Source organism: Balaenoptera physalus (genome assembly GCF_965194825.1).
Source record: "Balaenoptera physalus genome assembly, chromosome: 3".
Classification (NCBI taxonomy): Eukaryota; Metazoa; Chordata; class Mammalia; order Artiodactyla; family Balaenopteridae; genus Balaenoptera; species Balaenoptera physalus.
Window position 1 is genome coordinate 128531908 of NC_138890.1, and position 8552 is coordinate 128540459.

The following is an 8552-nucleotide window of genomic DNA, read 5'->3' on the forward strand; positions in this document are numbered from 1 at the left end:
TCAACACAAAGCTGATGTAGCGCAGTTTGTTTTGACCCTCCTGAACATGTGGGGACATCATCGCTGAGGCCAACAGGCTTCTGGCCATCACATGCTTTTGGAAACAGAATCATAACATACTCAGTGACAGTGTTTATTCCTAAGGGAAAAATGTAATAATTAAAGATTGCATTCCTCGGCTAGGGATATTTGGCCAAATACCCCAAAATATTATTAAATAAAGTACATGACAATGTAAATTTCTAAACCAATAAAAAAACAGTAAAGTTGTTCTCTAGCTTCTATAAAATGGGCCTATTACACCAGGGACCCTAATGATGTATAAAATGTACGAATAGTACATGAAAATGTAACTTCAATGTGGTGTAAATTTGCTCTAAAATTAATATACTGCTGATAATAAACATTAAACATTTAACTAAGAACAATTTTGCTTCTTTCTCAGAATAGAAAAGATTTCTGGTTGCATTTTGGAAAGCTCAGATTTTTTTAAAACATCTGTCCAGGGAAATTTGAACTAATTTCTCTTTTATTTCCCTCTCTTAAAAATTCCCATTAGCAAGCAAATGTATTCAAAACCATCCCATTGATCTTATAACCGTATTTTACAAAAATATCCTCGAGCTTTTGCTTTTTGTTCTATAGCCTGAAAGTGCTGAAGTAGGGGGTCTGAATGGCACACAGGGACGAACGGAACTGGAAAATTAGGAACAGCCAAGCTTGGAGAGGGACCGCTAGTCTGACTTTCTAGCAGCGTGGTTGACATGTGGAGGGAGGGGCTTGGCTTCATACTTTCTGTTTTCTGACCTTGTTTCCAAGGACATAGTGTAAAAAGTGAAGACCTTTTGGAGCTTATTTGAAACTATAGTGGAAATTAAAGAATGAAATTAAAATGCTAGTTTCATAATAAAATCACAGCTTGGCACTCTTCCTCTCCAAAACACACACAATTCCTTCAAAGCAAACCACCCATCCCAAATTCAGACACAACCCACTCTTCCACTTCCCCCAGAGCCTTCTGGTCATATCAGTTCAGTGTCATGCTTTTTTTTTTTTTTTCCAGCTGCACTGAGTGGCATGTGCGATCTTAGTTCCCCAACCGGGGATTGAACCCGCGCCCCCTGCTGTGGAAGTACGGATTCTTAATCACTGGACTGCCAGGGAAGTCCCCAATGACATGCTTGCTGAGGCCATAAACACCCAAGCACAAATATAGGCAGGGAACCCACTCAATTTACCTAATGCAACCCTGCTGAGATTGTCTCTTTCCATGGACATTTAATCAAGTCATAGGAGAGTTTTAACTTTCTCTCTCTCCTCATCTCTTCTCCTATCCGCTTATCTATTCTCCTCAAATCTCCTAGCCCAGTCCTGGAGAGAAATTTGACCCTTAAAATGAGTACAATACATCGAGCACTTACTATGTGTCAGGCACAATGCTAAGTATATTATATGTATTATTGCATTTAATCCCCATGTGAGTTAGGGAGTTTTAATTTCACTGTACAGTAAGAAAACTAAGACTCAGCAAAGTTCATTAACTTGCCTAAGATCACACAGCTAGTAAGCGGTGAGGCTGAGATTCTAACGCAAGTCTATCTTGCTTAAAGCCCATGCTCGTGGCCCCTGTGCAATATGACCTTCCTATGTGGCCACTGTCCTCACCTCAGTACCTAGTGTTCTCATGAGGCACCTCTGGCTTCTGAGATGTCTCTCCCTCCTGAGGCGACTCATGCTTGGGACATTGCCTAATATTCTTCACTGCATTCAAACTTAACATTCACTCGTTCAACCAATTTTATAAAATGCCTCTTTGTGCAAGAAAGGCCGCTTTGAAACCAGAGCTCTCCCAAGGGAAACCAAAGGCTCCTTAGAAACAACGTTCTAATCTGGATTGCTATGGAAGTAACTCAGAAATCCCTTGTCCCCTCCACTTCTATTCTTGGGTGGGTTTGGTCTCTAGTTGGTTTAGAAATTCTTCACCCTCTTTTAGACTCCCTGAGGGAGTGGCTCATTCCAGGGCAGCCCCGCCTCATTCGGCCCATAGCAGGCTTTCCTCCTGGCTCCACTCCCCAGGGGCTCGCACCGAGAGGGGACAGCTGTAGGGCCCACGCTGCGCAGGGGCGTGCATTTATGTCCCCAGACAGGACATAGTCTCATCCTCTGAAAAACCTAATGGCTGCTTTCTTGCTTTAGCCACATTCTTTAGCTAAACCTTTCGGGATGACTAAGACATTCTGTGCCCTGAAATTGGGAGTGGTTTTAAGAAGTGACCTCAGTTATTAGATTCCAAAGATCCAAGCTTCCACCCCCATGTACAGTTATCTGTAGCCAGGAAGTCTTTCCTTTCGTCTACTTTTACCTCCTTCTGTGTGTAAACACGATGTATCCTATTTGAATTCAAAGTGGCTCAGATTTCAAGTACCACTCATTAGGGATGCTGTTCCCTAAATACATAGACGCCTCTGTCTACATATTCAGGTAGTGAGTGGGAGGGAGGCAAGAGATGCCAAATTCACAGCTTGTTCTCCTCCATTCCCTCACATCAGACTCTGTTTTATTCTCTCTTCAGACACCTGTTTCTCCTTGTCTTCCAGTTGACAGTAGTAAGTATTACCTCAGAATCTAGAGCGAACCTCTAAGTAAGTGCTCCTTGGCTGAGAGTACTTTCAATATCTAATAGCAATAGCAGGACTGAAATCAAGTTGTAGTGGGATCGTGGCCACAGGACATTGTCACCACGTGGAGCGTACACCACCCTCACATACTGATAAGTGCGAAAGCTACTGACGTGAGATCCTTTTCCCAAAATGGCTCTTTCAGAATCATGTCAGGGTGCCTATAACTTCCATTGTTAGTTACTTTTTTTAAAAAGCCAGTTTCGCCCATGCTGGTGTTCGAGGAAATATTAACAAGTGCTCAATGCTGGAATACATTTGGGAAATGGGGTTAAACTAAGATAAGTACTTTTCTTAGCTGCAGGCTGCCCAGAGCCTTTACCATGTGAATATGCATTATCACTCTTCGCAAAGGGGTTTGTCATGTGTAACGTTTCCCAGTTATTCGACCATGGAACCTCTTTTTTCACAGCAGACCTATTAATAGCTCCTAGAACAGAGATCCAACAATCATAGCGTGGTGAACACTGAAGGTCTTTGTCCAAAGCTTTGAAGGTTTTTGTCAAGACTGCATGTATTATCCAGGAGAGGTAATGGAGTTGACCACTATTATCTAAGAATAAGGTGGCTGAAATTAGCTAGCAAGTCGCTTGGCATGGCTTCCTCTGTCTTGAGTTTGAATCCTTGTTCCATCATTGCTCTGTGACTGAGGGCTGACGCGTCTTTCTCCTCTACGGTTTATAACCCTCACTTTACAAGGTTTTGTGGGCATCAGAGATGATGTTTGTAAGACCGCAGCAACAGCTGCCCTTCTACCCCCCCAGTCCCTACAGCAAAACACTGTAAGAAGCTTTGTCTATTTTAGACATTCTCTGGCTTAAAAGGAGGAAAGATTTTCCTTCCTAACCTAATTGAACTTAATCCCCACCTACACCTTCTCAGAGCTGTTCACCTCTGAAAAATGTGGACTTAATCAAACATGACTGCTAAATATGGGGCAGAGTGAGAGTGGGCTGGCAGAAAATTAAAAGGAAAAATGCTGAAGGATATTTCATATTAAAATTTCCTGAGCAATTTAAAAGAGGGGTTTGATGCAGAGAATTCTCACAGGAGTAGCTGCATACGGGCAGAATCGATGAACCATGGCTTGGATTTTGTAGAAATGTTTCCAGTCGCCAGTGAAGGCAAACAGCTCCTAGTCGTTCCACCCTCCACTGCATCTTGACCAGCTCTGTAGGCACGGAGACAGGTGATTAAGAAGTGACTTGGGGCCCTGCCCTATTATGCCGAACAGACTCTCAGCAAGCATCTGAACACACTTTCAAAATTAAGTTCTTGAAGATTGCTTGGGTGTTACGTCTTATGTTAATATAGCTCTTTAGAGTTTTAAAGGACTTTTTTTTTTTTTAAAGTTGCTTTGAGCATTCTTTTATTTATTTATTTACGTTTACTTTTGGCTGTGTCGGGTCTTAGTTGCGGCACGCGGGATCTTTTCATTGTGGCACATGTGCTCTTCGCTGCAGTGCGCATTCTCTCTAGTTGTGGTGCGCGGGTTTTCTCTCTCTAGTTGTGACACGCGGGCTCCAGGGCGCGTGGGCTCTGTAGTTTGCGGCATGCGGGCTCTCTAGGTGAGGCGCACGGGCTCAGTTGTGGCGTGTGGGCTTAGTTGCCCCGCGGCATGTCGGATCTTATTTCCCCTACCAGGGATCGAACCTGCGTCCCCTGCATTGCAGGACGGATTCTTTACCACTGGACCACCAGGGGGGTCCCATAAAAGGCTTACTTTTAAATGTCTTTTCCCAATTGATTACAAAAAGACTTTATTTCATTAAAAGATTTTTAAAGTTTTAATTATTTATTTATTTTATTGACATATAATTGACATATAAGATTATATTAGTTTCAGGTGTACAACATAATGATTTGATATTTGTATATTTTGCAAAATGATCACCATAATAAGTCTAATTAACATCTGTCACCATACATACTTACACTTTTTTTTTCTTGTGATGAGAACTTTTAAGATCTACTCTCACAGCAACTTTCAAATATACAATATAGTATCATTAACTACAGTCACCAGGCTGCACATTCCATCTCCATGACTTACTTATTTTATAGCTGGAAGTTTGTACCTTTGACCCCCTTCATCCATTTGGTCCACTCCCTACTCCCCGCCTCTGGCAACCACCAATCTGTTCTCTGTATCTATAAGTTTGAGTTTTTTTCTAGATTCCACTTAAGAGCAAGATCATATGGTAAGACTTTAGTGTTTTAGAGCCATTTTCGGTTTACAGAAAAGTTTCCCAGAAAGTACAAAGGGTTACCATATAACCATCCCCTCCCCCTGCATAGTTTCTCCTATTATTAACATCTTGCATTAGTCTGTCTATTATAATTGATGAACCAATATTGGTACATTATTATTAAACAAAGTCCATAGTTTATGTTAGGGTTCACTCTTTGTGTTGTACAGTTCTATGGGCTCTGACAGATATATGAGGTCACGTGTTCCCATTACAATATCGTACAGAATAGTTTCACTGCCCTAAAAATACCTGTTTTCCACCTAGTCATCCCTGACCTCCTGTCAACCACTGATCTTTTCCTGTCCCTATAGTTTTGCCTTTTCCACAGTATCATATAGTTGGCAAAATTGATTTTAATCTTCATGACAACTCTGTAGCTCGGTAACTTTTATTACCTTCGTCATAGAGGAGATAAATTCATTGAAGTGAAGTGACATATTTGAGTTCCCACAAATTGAGAGTGCCAAAGCCAGGACTCGAACCAGCCAACAGCATGAACAGCTGCCGATCTCAGAAAGGGGTTAATTGCTGAGGACATAGACTGTTAGCTTGCAGGAGGCCTCTCAGCCCAGGCACTTTAATTTCTAATGGTACCTAGAAGGAGGAAGATTGCACATCTTCAAAGGAAACTGGATGTCTGACATTGGTTAGATGAGACTCAGAGGTGGCTTCAGAGACAATGGGTCTAGTGCCCCATAATTAAGAAGGAAAGACAGTCCCTGCCAGGCTGACTCAGAAGCCTTACTGAGTCATCCTATTTGTCCTCTCTGCTGCTATTTATGGTCTTCCCAGTTGCTGATATTTGTTGCTTAAATGCTCACACAACCAGTCTTGCCTAAAGCGGTATCGCTATGGGGTGTTGAGAATAAATAGGGTGACAGGTGTTGTGGGAGAGTCATTTTAAAACATCTTTAGTAGCTGATTCTTTTTTAAAGCTCTCTATGTTTAAAATATAAGTATTCTGGGAGAAAATAAAAGCCAGGACCCTTTCTGTTTAGAGCTGCTGAATGCTAAGACTTTCTGGGGTGTTGGTTTTAGCAGAGGCACAGGTCAATATTACTAAAGTTGTTGATGAGAACAGTTCAGGAAATGAGGGGAATGAGACAATGAGAGAAAAAGGCTGAAATGTAGTCACTTGGGCAACTTAAGTGTGTTTATTACTAAAAAGAGACAACAACAACAGCAAATCCTCCCAGACCATTAGTCTGAGTCTGATGGTAGACAGACTGCTCATGCAAACGGAGTGACTGAGGAAAGATTAATGAAGGGACTCTACAAAGGTGTGGGCAGGAGTAAGGGAAACTCCCTAGAGCTAGCAACTGCAGGGACCTATTACCACCCAGGCCTAAAAGAGGCAAAGGGAGGGGCCAGCTACTAGAACCCAGAGAGAACTGTAGTTCAGCAGAAGGCTGCCTGACTCCTCTGAGCCCTTTGGTCCAGAAAAACATATACACAGAGAGGGAGCCAGGGGATGAATAACCCACTCTCTCTTTTCTCTCATCCTCTTATCTGCTGCTGATGACTCCCATTGGCCAAAACCCCAAGTAAGGCAGAGAAGAAGAAAATCCAAATGATGCAATCCATGAAGGTCAGCATCCTAAGCAGGGCAGACAAGGGTGGAGAGTGGATCTGGAGGGCCATACACCAGACATCGTCCACTAGAGGGAAGAGACTGTGTTAAGGCTCTGGGGTCAGATGGACAGTGCCAGAAGATGTTGAAATCTGTTTTCTTTAGTTTATCTTAATAGTAAAGATATTATTAATGAAATAATTAAAATACTAATTTGAAATGTATTGAGTGTTCAGTTTAAACTTTATATATCCTTTGGTTCTTGAAAATTCTGAACTACCTTTTGAAGGGTATGTCTCTCCCCCGAACCCTATTGAAAATCACTCCTAAGAAACAAGACAAGGTCTGGTTGTGTTAAAATTGAGTGTATGCACATGGAAAGCTTATTAAAAAGCCATTGAAAATTGCAATAATAAAAAGAGAGTCCCAGTTTGTACCATTTTAATATTTGCCCAGTTTACACCTAGATTGAGCTTGCATTTTTCCATTAATTCATTCAGCACACATGTACTGTGCTCCTGCTTTATGACTACAGAAGGGCCTATAATAATCTGTGTCCTTCTGATAGCACAGTGCCCACCTGGGCCCCCAGCCACCATTGGCAGCACTGGTGAGAAAAGTCCTCCCTGAAGAGGTGACATTTGAGCAGACACCTAAAAGAAATGAAACATCCAGCCACGAAGATCTGGAGGAAGAGCGGAGGGAACGGCAAGCTCAAAGGCCCTGAGCTTTGCTTGAAGCAAGGTCAGTGGCCAGTGGTATTGGATGGGATATTGAAGGGGCAGTTGGGCCTGTACATATGGGGCCTTGTAGACCATGGATAGAAACTTGGATCTTATTCTGAAGGTGGTGGGTAGTAATTAGAAGGCTCTGAGCAGGCAAGTGAGATGGCAGAACTTATTTTTTAAAAGATCACTCTAGCTGCTATGAGGAAAATTGATTTCAGGGAAATCAGAGCAAGGAAACTGGTTAGGAGGATTTTTCAATGGCCTAACCGAGGGATGACTGTGGTCAGTAGAAGTGGTGAAGAGTGGTTGGCGTGGATACACTTTATATGGATACTCATACTCTCTTTTTTAATCAAGGATGATTTACTTTTCTTTTTTTTAAACATTTTGTGAGAACCTATTTATTTATTTATTTTATTTTATTTATTTATTTGGTTGCACCGGGTCTTAGTTGTGGCACATGGGCTCCTTAGTTGGGGTATGTGAACTCTTAGTTGCAGCCTGCATGTTGGATCTAGTTCCCTGACCAGGGATTGAACCCGGGCCCCCACCACCAGGGAAGTCCCCTAGGATGATTTAGTTTTCTTAACCAAGATTTTCTTTTGTGGAAACTCTTCAGTGAACTTATACTAGTTAAAAAGAATTTAATTACTGTTGTCTAACTTAGCTGATCTCAAATTCACTCAAGAAACTAATTAAGAAGACAGATTTCCCAATCTCATACTCCAAAAATTTTCATTCTGTGAAGCCTAGAAATCTGCATTGTGTGACTGACTCTGAGAATTACGTTAAGCGTTTAGCAGCATCCCCTAGTGGTGGATATCTGAAATTGCAGATGTTAACAAATTTAAAGTACACCCAGCACTTTGAATTCTTCATAAAAATTTGTTATAGTCAAAGTAACAATCTTTTACATTTATAATAGAGCTGGTTTTATGGGAATAACCAAGTGGGGTGGAAACTCCTTCTTCTCCAGTGATTATCTGGAGAGAACTTTCAGAAGTATTAAGATAAAAAATGATTGAAACTTTGTAAATAGTCATTAACCTGCTCTTACAATGCCAGAGAGCAGTAATAGCTCTAAACCCCCAATCCAGCTGCTTATTAGTGTGCTATAAGATTAGAGTAATTGCAACTGTGGAGAGAAAATAGAAAAATAGAGGTGTTTTCCAAAAATCATGAAAAGCCAACACTTACTTAGGCAGCAGACTTACACCAGCCTTGGAAGAGTAGCAGTACTATCCCGAGGGGTGTGTATTTCTTTTAACCATTGCTCTAACTTGGCATGAGTAAGTTCTTATTAAGAGTTTTGTTAGTTTGTCAT